Source organism: Pinus tabuliformis, chromosome X (assembly GCF_031772625.1).
Source record: "Pinus tabuliformis cultivar Carrire ecotype Pingquan chromosome X, CPIR1, whole genome shotgun sequence".
NCBI lineage: Eukaryota > Viridiplantae > Streptophyta > Pinopsida > Pinales > Pinaceae > Pinus > Pinus tabuliformis.
Window position 1 is genome coordinate 1,153,545,219 of NC_142308.1, and position 13,607 is coordinate 1,153,558,825.

The following is a 13,607-nucleotide window of genomic DNA, read 5'->3' on the forward strand; positions in this document are numbered from 1 at the left end:
TCTTCCATACAGAAAATTTCATCCTCATCTTCAATCTGTTCCTCCTCCATGACAACATTTTGGAAAGGAGCCTTAAATTTTTGATCTTCGTTAGTTTCTTTACCCCTCTGAATGATTTGCAATTGTTCGTTGGTCCTTCTAAATGGATTTGGATTTCTTGGTGCAAATGTGCCTGGGAGCCTTGTCTTCCCAGAGTTCTGCTGAACCTCCAGCTTAGAAATTTTAGCAGACAGTGACTCGATCATTCGAGTCATTTTATCAAGTTTGGTATCTGAGGATGAAGCAGAGGAAGAGGAAGCCTCGCCTCTCTGCCTCCTCCTATCAGTGTGGCTTTTGAGCTTTTCTGCAGCCATAATGTTAGATTCGACCTCTAGTGCTACATCCTGCATTTCAGCTAGGGTAGCACATCTTCTTTCTCTTAACAGCAAACAGAAATCAGAGTCAAAGGCACTAGCGTAGGCAAGTTTGGCAGAGGTGGGGGTAGGCTTTACCTCAGCTGGTATCTTACTATACATACAGTTGAATCTTTTATTAAAATCAGACAAGGATTCCCCATTTTCCCTCTTCAGGTTTCCAAACTCCGTATGATAGTATAGCAAGTCTTTTTTATCTCCCCAATGTTTTAGGAATGTATCATCTAGAGCTTTGATATCTGCTATAGATCTCGGGGCTTGTTCTCTAAACCATTTCCTAGCCTCCCCATCTAGACTTTGGACAAAGACTCTCATCCACACATCATCTTCACTAATATCCAGATTATCAGCATAGCTATAAAATGACTCAAGGTGTTCTTCAGCAGTGACACCTTCAATCCCAGTGAACTTAGGCATATACTTCTGATATTCTCCAGTGGGCACAGCATTCAAAGGGGTGGGCAGTATTAGAGGTCCATACCTAGCGGCTATGATTCTTTCCATTTTGGTGGGTGCTTGTAGTCTTGCCATGTTTGGAATTTATGGAAGAACACTAGCAGATGGAGCAGTAGGAAATAATGTAATGGATGGCAGAGATATTGGGATGTTTTGGACAGTATGGGAAGCTTTCTTTGGACTGAGATTCAAAAGGGAACTAAATGGACAAAGAGCTTTATGAATCTCTGCAGGTATTTCTTCCTTAGCAATACTAGGCTTTAAATCTTCAAACTGTGTATCCTCAACTAGAAACTTCTCATGCAGAGACAAATAAGATTTCTTGGGCTTACCTAATCTTGATGCTCCTTTCTGTGATGTTTTCTTTGGGTTAACAATCTTCTCAGGGTCAGGCAGCTGGAGACTTCTGCGGATTTCTTCTAGTATGCCTCACAAACTGAGCCAGAACTTCAAAGTGGAGTCGCCAAAGGATGGCCTTCCTCCAGTGGAGTCGCCAGACAGATGATTACAACCAAAATCTGTGTTCAAACCTTGTCTGTCATCAAAGCTTGAAGCTGTGTCGTCTCCCAGGGAAGCTGAGCTTCAATCTCCTCTCCCCGGCAACGGCGCCAATTATGTTATCACTCCAGGAAACTCTCCGAGGTTGTAAATCAGAGATGCCTGGTAACATATAATCTTCAATATTGTTCTCTGAACTATTGGAATGAAAGATGGTTTGGATCAATTCGGATAACCATTTCAGCTCTATTCACACTCAAGACATGCATGAACACCCCCAACAACACAAGGCTTTAGACTGCTAATGCTCAATAGTTTGTAGATTTAATGGATAGATGAAGAACACTGACTATGCCAGCAGATTGCATACATGGACCTATATGAATGGCTAGCTACAGGCAGCAAATTAACTTATTGACTATACTGGCAGATGCACATATAATCACACATATAAATGGCTCGCCATAGGCAGCAAAGAAGCTTGCAAATCTAATATATCAAAGCAGAGATAAGATGACAGTTATCTGGCCTTAAACACACAAAAAACCTGAACAAACTGTTCAAGTGCAAGCATAGAACAGAATAGAAATGGACATTAAACATGTAGCAGCAAAAGAAGCTTGTATTACTAAAGACTGCAGATGAGAAGCTTAAAGGAACAGGGGGAATAATCTCCAAAAGTTGAACCCTCGTTACATTTAATTTTCTGCCTTTTATAGGCCCTTTACAATGCCCCTGAGCTCTCTAGAAGGCTCGGAGTCTTGGACTTGTCTGATCTATCCCATAACCATTTGATTCCCTCAATAGGCAGGTATGGCTCAGAGGTTTTTCCTTTTCTGACAGAGGAATAACCATACTCAGATGTTTTGGGCGGCCTGCTGTGATGCATGAGAGCTCCCTCGTGCCAAAGATGCCCCATTATGTTTGTTAGGATGACCGCTGCACTGGCAGGGCCGTTAACGCTCCATGATTTCGTTCGGTTTCGGTTGAGGCGTGTAGTGGCCCTTCTCCTTCCCTTTCCGGGCTCTGTTTGCCGGCCGCCGCTTCTCCGCCGAATCCTTCTTCTGGTGTGTATCATGACTGCAAGACTCAGCTACGGATGGCTTGGCGCCTGAACCTGCAATGGAGTGGCTGTCGTTCTTATGAAATCCCTGCACCGGTCCCTTTCAGACAATAGTTGTGAATGTTTCTTTTCTGTTATTGTGTCTGTTTGGGTCATAAACGGCGAAAATGCTGCAACACTGCTAAATCCCACCCATTTCTCCTTCATTTGGACTTTAAAAGTCCTCAAGCCTGGTTCAATCATCTATTAGGTCCGAGATTCATCAAAATCGACACTTGCCCAGGCTTCCTTCGTATTTTCTTTATACAAAGAGAATACATAGAAACAATGAAAATGTGACAGGCGCGGATTTGAAATATCATAGAATGGAGCACTGTATGGCTGTCGGATCCGGCCCATCGGCGATCGCTCATCAGCGAAGTCTTGTGCCCCAGTCACTGCGGACCCGATATTTTATGCAAAGGAATTAACACCATCGTCAGGTCCAGCCCATCGGCGATCACAAAACATAAAAGCCCCGATCTTTGGTGAAGCGCCGATATTGCTGCAAACCCGAAATAATATAAAATGGAGTGTTGTATGGCCATTGGGTCCAGCCCATCGCATCGGCACATAACTTATGTTAAAGCCTGTCCCTTGTAATCGCCAATAGCGAAATGCCGACGTGATCTTGGCCGTTGATCGGCCAGATCCAACGGCTGAGATTAATTCGGTCCTTTATGCCTGCAACTTTGATTTTTACATGGTTTTTGGGGTATTTCCGCCTCCCGATAGTGTATTTCTTCCATCCAAAGGGCTTTCCCCTTGTAATTTTTTCAATCGGTGGAATACTTTTAGCCATAACTTGAGAATTTGAACAGCAACCATGGATCCCTTGGCACCATTATAAGTGTGTTTGCAGCCTTTGAGAGTCTTTGAATCCATTTTTTATTCTTTGGCATAGCAAAGCTAACAACTCCCACTTTAATAAGTCCAGATTACATCAAGGAGTTCCATATATTTTTGTTTGCCTCTGAAGACACCATTGCAACAGTTTTATTGCAAGTAGATGAAGAAGGTTAAAAGCATCCGGTGGCATTTTTCAGCAAAACATTAAGGGATGTTGAACTGAGGTATGACATTATTGAAAAACAAGCATATGCTCTTATCAAATCTTTGAAAGCTTTCAGAGTTTACATTCTGCATTCCAAGATAACTGCATATGTACCCTCTACTGCAATAAAAGATGTCTTAACACAACCTGATGCTGATGGAAGAAGGGCTAAATGGATTGCAAAGTTAATTGAATTCAATATAGAACTGAAGCCCACCAAACTTGTCAGAGGTCAGGGTCTTGTCAGATTGTTAGCTGAAGAAAATTGCAGAACATTGGACATAAACCTCACGGGCTCAATTTCAGAAAGTGGTCAAACAGAAGAAGTTGAAGCAGCTGAACCAGGAAAGAATCAGAAACTGGCTGAAAATCTAGCTTCTTGTGATTGGTATTCTGCAATAGTTAAATTCTTGATGAAGCTAGAAGTCCCTCCAGGTCTTACTCAAAGTCAAGCCAGAACTATTAATCTTAGGGCAGCTAAATATTGCATTAATAAAAATCTGCTCTACTGGAGGGATCCATCTAGAGTGCTTTTGAGGTGTCTGGACAAAGAACAGTCAATAGAAGTCATGCAGCAGTTTCATTCCAGCATGTGTGGAGGGCACCATTATTGGAAGACTACAACCCATAAGATCCTAAGAGCTGGGTACTATTGGCCCACTTTATTTTCTGATGTATTTTCATTTGTTAAATCTTGTGACAGGTGCCAAAGATTTGAAGGAAAGAAACAATTGAAGTCCCTGCCCTTAAAACCAATACATGCAAAAGGACCCTTTCAGCAGTGAGGCTTCAATTTTATTGGAGAGATCAATCCACATTCCAGTGGCCAGCACAGATAGATATTAGTAGCCACTGATTATTTTACTAAGTGGATTGAAGAAATCCCTACCAGGAAGGCTGATCATAATGTGGTCATGAAGTTTTTAATTGAAAAATCTTAACTAGATTTGGTTGTCCACATAAACTAGTCACAGATAATGCAGCAGCCTTCAGAGCAAAAGAATTGGTGGAAATGTGTGATTCAATGGGTATTAAACTAGTTCATTCCACCTCATATTATCCTCAAGGTAATGGTCTAGCAGAATCCTCTAATAAAAGCCTGATAAGGATAATGAAGAAGCTGTTGGAGGACAATAAAAAGAATTTGGATTCTAAGCTCAAGTATGCACTGTGGGCTAACAGAGTGACCATTAAAAGATCCACAGGGAATTCTCCTTTCAAGCTGGTATATGGTATTGAAGCTATATTCCCAATTCAGTTAACTCTCCCTGTGGCAAAATTCCTTCAAACAGAACAGAATGAAGAAGAAGACATGGAAAAAAGGATCACTGATTTGGCAGAGTTACATCAGATTAGAGAACAGCTGGTTGAAAAGGCTGCAGCACATCAGAAAAAGATCAAGGATGCTTTTGACAGGAAGACAAAGAAAGACAATTTTCAGGTTGGAGATCTAGTCCTGAAATGGGATGCATTGAAAGAGAAGAAAGGCAATCATGGGAAGTTTGATGCTTTCTGGACAGGGCCTTTTATCATTGCTCAAATTCAAGGGAACAACACCTTCATACTGAAAATTATGGGAGGAGAGGCAGTTTTTGATGGTCCAATTAATGGACGTTTTCTAAAAATTTATGTGATTTAAGGTCCTTTGGCCTTGAAAGTTGTAAATATTTTGTTTTATCAGTTTTATGTAGGGAAAGTAGACTCCATGCCCAATGGAACACTAGGAAATTTTCTAATTTGTTTTTCATCAGGAAGGCATTGATCTACAGGTTCTTGAGACCTCACAGGGAGGATCTCATCCCCAGAAGGAGCCAGTGTTAGCTCTACTACAAGACAAAGATTTTCTAAAGTCAAAACAGGCTTGGACATGTGTTATGATCAGAAGCGAGCCCGCAGCAGTTTGTTTCCTCCTCCTCCTTCATTTTTCCTATACTCTCGTAACCTCTTTTATCCCTGCTTTACTCTAAAATTCAACGTAAACCCATGTTTCCTTAGTTCCCCGGGCGCTAAGTTTGAATCATCATAGAACCACAATCACCTGAACGTGTGCTTTTCCCCACCACCATAGCCTTTTCCCACGCGCTAAACCCTGTTCTTTTCCTCCACCATCGATCGCATCCACCATGAGATCCAAAGGTGATCGCTCGTCCCGCGCCCGTAACTTAACCACTCGTTAATGCGTGGGGGAAAGCGGTTTCTTGCCGGTCCCATCTGCCACATGTCGTGCTGTAAACGTGATCGTGAGCCCATATATGGATAACACCGCAGCTCCAAAAGCAGTGCAGGGAATACTGCCCACCAACAAAACTGCCCTCCCCGCTCGCTAACCCTCGCGCAACTTCCTCGCCTGATGACCGTTGGATCTCCCCACCTGAGATCCAACGGCCCGCGATCTCCCCACTCACGTACCTCTCGATACTCCTTATAAAATGATCTCTGTCGTCCATACATGTGATCCGATGACTCATAATCACTCAGCCCCATGTCCTCCCAATGCCTCCCACTAAGAGATCTCAGCCATCTGTCTATTCCATCCAACGACTAATATTCATTCCCTGCCCTCCATTCATTCCCCATGTAGTTTTCATGTTTTTGGCCTGTCCTGTGCATCTGAAGGAAGAAGGCGATCACCTACCAGTACCCTGCGCCATTACTCCTCAACAACTGCGTTCAAAGAGCAGCATGTCCAAGAGAGAAAGGACAATCCTTGAGCAGTCAAACGCCTTCAGCAGTTATGGAAATTTATTCATACAACACTCCACCTACTCAAGAAGTACAACAGAGTACCATAGAATGTCAAATTCACTCATTGAAGCAGCAGATTGTATCAAAGACCCGTATTTGATAGTAAATGTGGTTGGTGGTCTATTATGACCCCTCCACGCATAGAGCAGCAGAGCAATTTTGTAAACAAACTCAATATATACCCAAAAAATAGATGTAATGAGGTTGATGGTTGTTGTTTTGCTGCAAGGTTCAACTTTTGGAGACTGTAACTACTGTGATACCTGCAGCGTCTGGTCTTCATTTTCAGCTAATACAAGCTTCTTTTGCTATTAATTTCTCACTTTCCATTTCTACTCTGTTCTAGGCTGTGCCTGCTATGTATTTTTCATGTGCTCTTGATGTTTAGCATTAGAGGGGCTGTCATCCCACCTCTGTGTTAGAATCTAGTATGTATCATTGAATGTGCTATGCAAGTTTCTTTTTACTTAGTGCTAGAGAGCTGTCATCCTGTCTGTGCATTGGAAATAGATTTGCAGACCTCTTCACTGGTTGCAGCCAACCATCACATGGTCTTGTGCATCTGCTGGTGTGGTCAGTTTTCTCTGTCTCCACTTAATCCCCAAACTGTAAGTAATTGGCGGTTTAAAGCCTTGTAGTATGGGGGTGTTCACCCATGTTTGGGGTTAAGCATAGTAGAAGTGGTTATCTGGCTTGAATATGCATCATTCCTTCCATTCATCCACCCATTTCCAACATTTTTGTTGAGTTTGTAATGTTCCCGAGCATCTCTGAGATACAACCTAGGAGAGTTTCTTGGGGTGATAATAGGTCCCATTGGAAAGGGTTTTCAACTAAAATGATGTGGTTTCTAAGACAACTGAACAAGATCTTGAGGAGGAGGTGGAAGATTGTAATATTGGCATAGAAGAAGAGCCTAGAGTCATCAAGCTAGCTAAGGGAGTTCCTAAAGAATACAAAAAAAGGTACCTTGACCTTTTCAAAGAGTACATGGACATGTTTTCTTGGTTGTATTTGGATTTAAAGACATCTTACACCTCTGCCATACGACACAAAATTCCTTTAAAAAATGGAGTGAATCCATATAAACAGAAGCTTAGGCAGATTAATCCTCTGCTGCTCCCTTCTATTGAAAATGAGGTGAAGAAACTGTTACAGGCTAAGATAATTTTTCCTTTGAGGTACTAAGACTAGGTAGTCCCAGTCAAGAAGAATAATGGGGAAATAAGGTCGTGCATATATTTAAGAAATTTGAATAAGGCCTCACTGAAAGATAATTATCCTATGCCTAAAAAGGATTATATTCTGTAGAAAATGGTAGGGTCTGCCTATATGTCCATGATGGATGATTTCTCTCGATACAACCAAGTCACTGTACACCCTAGGGATCAGAAGAGGACAACTTTTACTACACCTTGGGGGACTTTTATATATTCCAGAATGCCTTTCAGCCTCCTTAACGCTGGAGATACCTTCTAGAGAGAGATGGACATAAAATTTGTTGGAGAGCGAGATAAATTCATAGTAATCTACCTGGATGACATAATTATTTTCTCTGATTCATATGAAGAGCACAACACGCATTTGAAACTCACATTTGCGAAATGTAGAAGGTACGATCTTTCCTTAAATCCCAAGAAATCACAATTTTCTTTAAGTTAAAGGAAGATTTTAGGCCACCTTGTAGCAAAGGAAGGAGTGAAGATTGATCCCAAAATGGTGGAGGCTATTAATAATATTCCTTTACCAAGGAATATAAAAGAATTTCAAGGTTTTCTTAGGAAAAATATTTTTTTTGAGGAGATTCATACCAATATATGCTAGAATTGTTAAAGAAATCACAGAAATGTTGAAGAAGGTTAGGGAAGTCAAGTTGACCATAGAATCATGGAAGTCATTATTTAGAATCAAAAAAGATTTTACAGAAGCCTTAATCTTAGCCAACCCAGATTATCAGAGGCCTTTCCTTATTTTTCTCTTTTTCCTCTCCTAACATGGTGGCAATTGTTTTATCGCAAAAAAATAGTGAAGGGAAGGAACAACCGATTGCATTTTTTAGCCAGGTGTTGTGATATTAGGTATAATATCATAGAGAAACAAGCTTATGCCTTGGTCAAAGCCCTGAAGGCCTTCCGAATTTATGTCCTGCAGTCCAATATAATAACTTTTGTTCCTGCAACTGCTATGAGTAGGGAGATAGTGAAGGTAAGAGGGGCAAGTGGATTTCCAAGATTCAAGAATATGACATGGATATCAAACCCACTAAGTTGATAAAGGGGTATGGATTGGCTAGAATATTTTCCAAGGCTAACTACCAAGACCTGGGTATAAAATTTATGTCATCTAAGGAAGGAGGAAGCAGAGAAGAGGTGCAAACTAATATCAAGACTTCAACACAGAGAATTCAGATGAAGTGCCTTGTCTTGCATTGGTATAAGTATCTGGTCCATTATTTAATTTTTCTAAAATACCCATCAAATTTTGACAAAGTTAAATACAAGGCCTTGAGGCTGCAAGCCCATAAGTTTTTCATTTCAAATGGCTAGCTGTACTAGAAGGACCCAATGGAGATTTTGCTTTTATGCTAGGTAGAAGAAGAGATTCATAAGGTGATTGTTGAATTCCATAAATGTGTCTATGGAGGATATTACATCTGGAGAGCCACAACCCATAATATCCTTAAAGCAGGTTTCTATTGGCCTAAGTTGTTTCGAAAGGTTCATGCTTATGTTAGATTTCATGGAAAATGTCAGATTTGTGCTGAGAAGCAGAAGTTAGCACCCCTCCCCCTGATTCCCGTTTTTGTGGAGGATCCCTTCAAGCAATGGGGGCTAGATTTCACTAGAGAAATACATCCACTCTCCAGTGGTCAACACAAGTGGATACTTACAGCCACCGATTATTTCATGAAATGGGTGGAGGCCATCCAAACTAGAAATGAATTTATTGCAATGGTCATTAATTTTATGAAGGAGAATATCCTTGCCAGATTTGTTTGTCCAAGGAAGATTAACACTCACAATGCTAAGGTGTTTAATTCAACCAATTTTCTTAGTTTCTGCCAAAAGTAGAACATCACCGTGGGGCACTCCACCACCTACTACCCACAGGGGGAATTGACTGGCTGAGTCTTCAAATAAAACTTTAGTAAGGATTCTAAAAAAGAGCATATCAAGAAATCACAAGAACATGGACTCACAACTAAAGTTTTCTTTATGGGCCAACAAAGTCACTACCAAGAGGTCAACTGGGAAGTCTCCCTTTGAATTGGTATATGGAAAGTTTGCCATTTTCCCTATCCAACTAGCCATGCCAGTGGTTAAAATTCTATAGGATGTTGAGGAGGAGCCAAATTCTCTGACCAGGAGAATAAATTAGCTGGTAGAATTGCAAGAAACCAGGGGGGAACTGAGAATCTGATTAAATATCAGGAAAAAATGAATGATATTTTTGACAAAAGGGCAAGAGGTAGATCCTTATAGCCAGGAGGTTTGGTGCTCAAATGGGATGTTATGAGAGAGGACAAATAAATTTATGGGAAGTTTGATCCCTTGTGGTTTGGACCTTTCAAGATATTTGAAGTGAAAGGAAACAAAAGCTTCTTAATGGAAAACTTGGATGGTGAGGTACTCGAACTCCCTGTGAATGGGAAGTTTCTCAAACTCTATTTTCAACATTAAGGAGGTTCATTTATGCCCACTGTGTTGAAATATCGCAACAAGAATATTCCAATTTAATTTGTCCTTGAATTAAATTGTGAATTAAAATCGAATTTAGTCTTAACAACTACTTGGAAATAATTAGTTAATTCATTTTTAATTAAGTAGTTGGAGAAATTCAAGTTAGAAGTCTTTCTGAAGTCATGCAAGAGTTATCCCTTAAATTAAGGAGATAAGATTGAGTTATATTTGAGTTGTAATTAGTTAACTTAGTTTACTGAGTTAAGTCCAGTTAAATTAGTTCCAAACTATTTGAGGAACTAATAGAGAGTTAACAGTCAATTGATGCATGCATGCACTCAACTAGTGTACTCCAATTAACTGAAGATTCCCTCATCAGAAACTCATGCATGTCTATTCTGAGAAAGACCCAGTTGAGATTAAAGACAAGGACAATGTACTATTAGTTGCATGTGTTTTCTTATAAAGAAAACTCATGCATGCAGTCAAGAAATCATTCCTTGAGGATTGCGCAGTTTTGGTAGTGTGTGAGAGAGGTTTTCCACTTGGTGAGTTGAAGATCATCCACAAGGAACAGTGCAAGGAAATAGGAGCTTGGAGGGCAGAGAGGAAGGCTGGAGAGATGCCAAGATTTCCTGTGAGCATCTGTGAGGATTGTAATGAGAGATGGCTAGCTGTGAGAGCTAAGGCTTTGTATAATTCCTCTGTATTTCCACCTTGTATGATAATATAGATAGTGGGGCTTTTAGTTGAGGCTTTACCCAAAGTATTTTCATGTGTATTGTGCATTGATCCTTCTTCTTCTGGTTATATTATTTAGCTCGATCTTTAAACTTCCACAAATTGATAGTAGAAGTAGGTTATAGTATTATGCTTTGATTTATATTTCATTTTCGGGTTAACCTACCATCAGAATTTCTACATGGAATCAGAGCTAGATTTGTAGAATTATTCTACATGGTAATAGAGCTGTGAACAATATACTGAGAATATAATTCGAAGTTTGAAGTTCAGGGTTGTAGGTGCAAATCAAATTCATATCATACTTCAAGGTTGGCCAATGGCATTCTATGGCTTGAGACTCGAATATGCCTTGGAAGGTAGCTAGAATTACATAACATCGAAAGATAGAATGGAGATTGTATTAGAAGACAGTGGCTTGAAGGAATTCATTGATCAAGAAATCCCAAAACCAACTTCAACTAATGCACAAGAGTTGGCTGAGTGGAAGAAGTGTGTGGTGAAGGCGAGATGGATCATCCTTGAAGGAGTTCGAGACCATATTGTCTCGAGTCTCCATGGGAAGGATACTCCATTTTCAACGCGGAAGACATTGAAGGACCTCTACCAGAATAGTAGTGGCCAAAGGAAATTAGCACTCAAGGATAAGCTTCGAAGAATCAAGATGGAGAAGGGTGATATTATTTCCACATATCTAAACAATCTCACCACCTGCAGAGATGAGCTTTGCAGTGTGGGAATAATTACAAATGATGATGATATGGTGAGCCTCACTCTCCTTGGCCTTCCAAAGAGTTGGAATAACTACCAGGACTCTGTGAATGGAAGGGAGAAACTTTCAGATTGGGAACAACTGTGGTCAGATCTTATGCAAGAGGAGATCAGGAGGAGCACACGAAATGGTTCTTCATCCAAGAATGATGATGAAGAAAATCTAGCCTTAGCAAGTAAGGCAAGGAAAGGGAAGGGGAAGGCTTCCCATTTCAAATAGAATTCTTCTCATGGAGGGAAGAAGGGTGACATGTCTAAAGTAAGATGCTTTAATTGTCACAATATGGGACATTATGATGCAGGAGCATGAGACTTGGAGGGAAAAATCTTCAAACTTATTCCAAAAGTACAAAAAAATCTACAAGCAAAGGAGTGGGATCCTTTAGCCATCAATTTCCATGTTTTTCTAGTTTAGCATAGAGATAGAATCTAGGAATAAATCATGATGTAATAAGTGTTGATTAGTTAAGATATAGTGGAGGTTCTCGAGGATAATACCTCGCTGAACAGATAGGATTAGTTAGCATAGTGGAGGTTCTCGAGGAGGATGTCTCGCAGAATTGATAGTTGCAATAAATTAAGCCTCTGTTCTAGGATTTGGTTGTTAACATGAACCAGTATATATGTAAGTTTGATGCTATTGTAAAGGGATTTTGACCGAATGTGTTTATCTCGTATTGCTGAAGAAAAGAGCAGACATCTCTGTGTATTGGTCGATCCCGGAGACATTGAGATCTCTGAAACCCTTCTGTGCATCTGAACTTATGCTTGTCTGTTAAATCTGGTGTTTATGCGTATTTTGGCTTCACGCAACGGTTTCTTTTAAATCTTCACAACAACGGTTCGACCTTTGTTTCCAATTAATATTTTGATTGAAGTCTGTTTGAGTGTGTTCCCTTCGAATCGGCATGCTCTGTTTCCTTTATATGCATCGTTTAGTCCCGCAGGCAAAATTCAGGTTTACACTAAGAAATCGTGGAAAACTTAGTCCGAATTGAGAATCTAGACTTGAAATCTTATCAAGTGTGGTTGATATCCAAGTCTGGTCTGTAAATGCCATCGCATTGCAGCGCTTGAGTGGAGAGGGACCGACCTTTGGAACCACCGAAATCCGAAGTAGCGATACATTTGGATCTGAAATACTATAGAGAGGGTTTGATAACCTATTGGGTCTGCGAAGTTATCACATCGCAAGTGGAGGAGCTTGGCATTGGAATGTTGAAAACCCCGACTGCGATTGTCGATAACACTGTAGTGTCATCGCATCGGAAAAGGGTTGTTATGTTATTGTCCCATTCCATGTGGAACTGCCGATAGCAACTGCCGATAGTGTTATTCCATTTTATGGGATAAAAACCCCGCCGATAGTGCAATTGCATGTTAATGCATCCCTTTGGAAAAAGCCCGCCGATAGTGTATTTTCATGCGTAATAGCACTACGAAAATTAAACCCGCCGATAGTGTATTTCCATGAATAATCACATTATGGCCATTTGAAGCTGCCGATAGTGTATTTTATGCACAGTTGCGTTAATTCCATTTAAAAACCCCACCGATAGTGTATTTCGTAATTCTCATGGAATTACAGCTCCGATAGAGGAAAAGAGGCTTTGTGGTGTAAATTGTTCCCGATAACAAGGGTTGGGGTGATTAAGGGGAAAAGAGTGGTGATAGCGGCAAAAAGGGAAAGTTTAATTAAACAGTCAGTCTAGAAATAGATGAGTGATACTCCAGTTGGGTTTGAAGAAGGGTTTCAGCCAAAATTAGAATAAATTATATCAGGATTAGGGCATTTGTCTATATCGCCTGCACATAGGCCTCCATTAGTGGTATTAAAGCAACCTGTTGACACTGAATTGAATCTCAGAAGCAAAAGAAGGAAAGTTAATATGGCTTTCAGAGTTGGAAGAGGACAAGGATCTGGTAGAAGAGGATTGCCAGTTGCAAATGCTGAGGTGATGGAAGCTATGCAACAAATGTAGGCTAGAATGGAAGCATTAACAGCGAGGAGAAATATAGATGATGGAGATGTTAGTGAGCCTGAGGTTGAAGCTGAAGGAGAGGAGGAAACTATAGCAGTTATTCCTGAGATGAGGTTCTTCCAATCAGTGTTGAGATCCACAGTTAGGCCAAAGACTAAGGTTTCA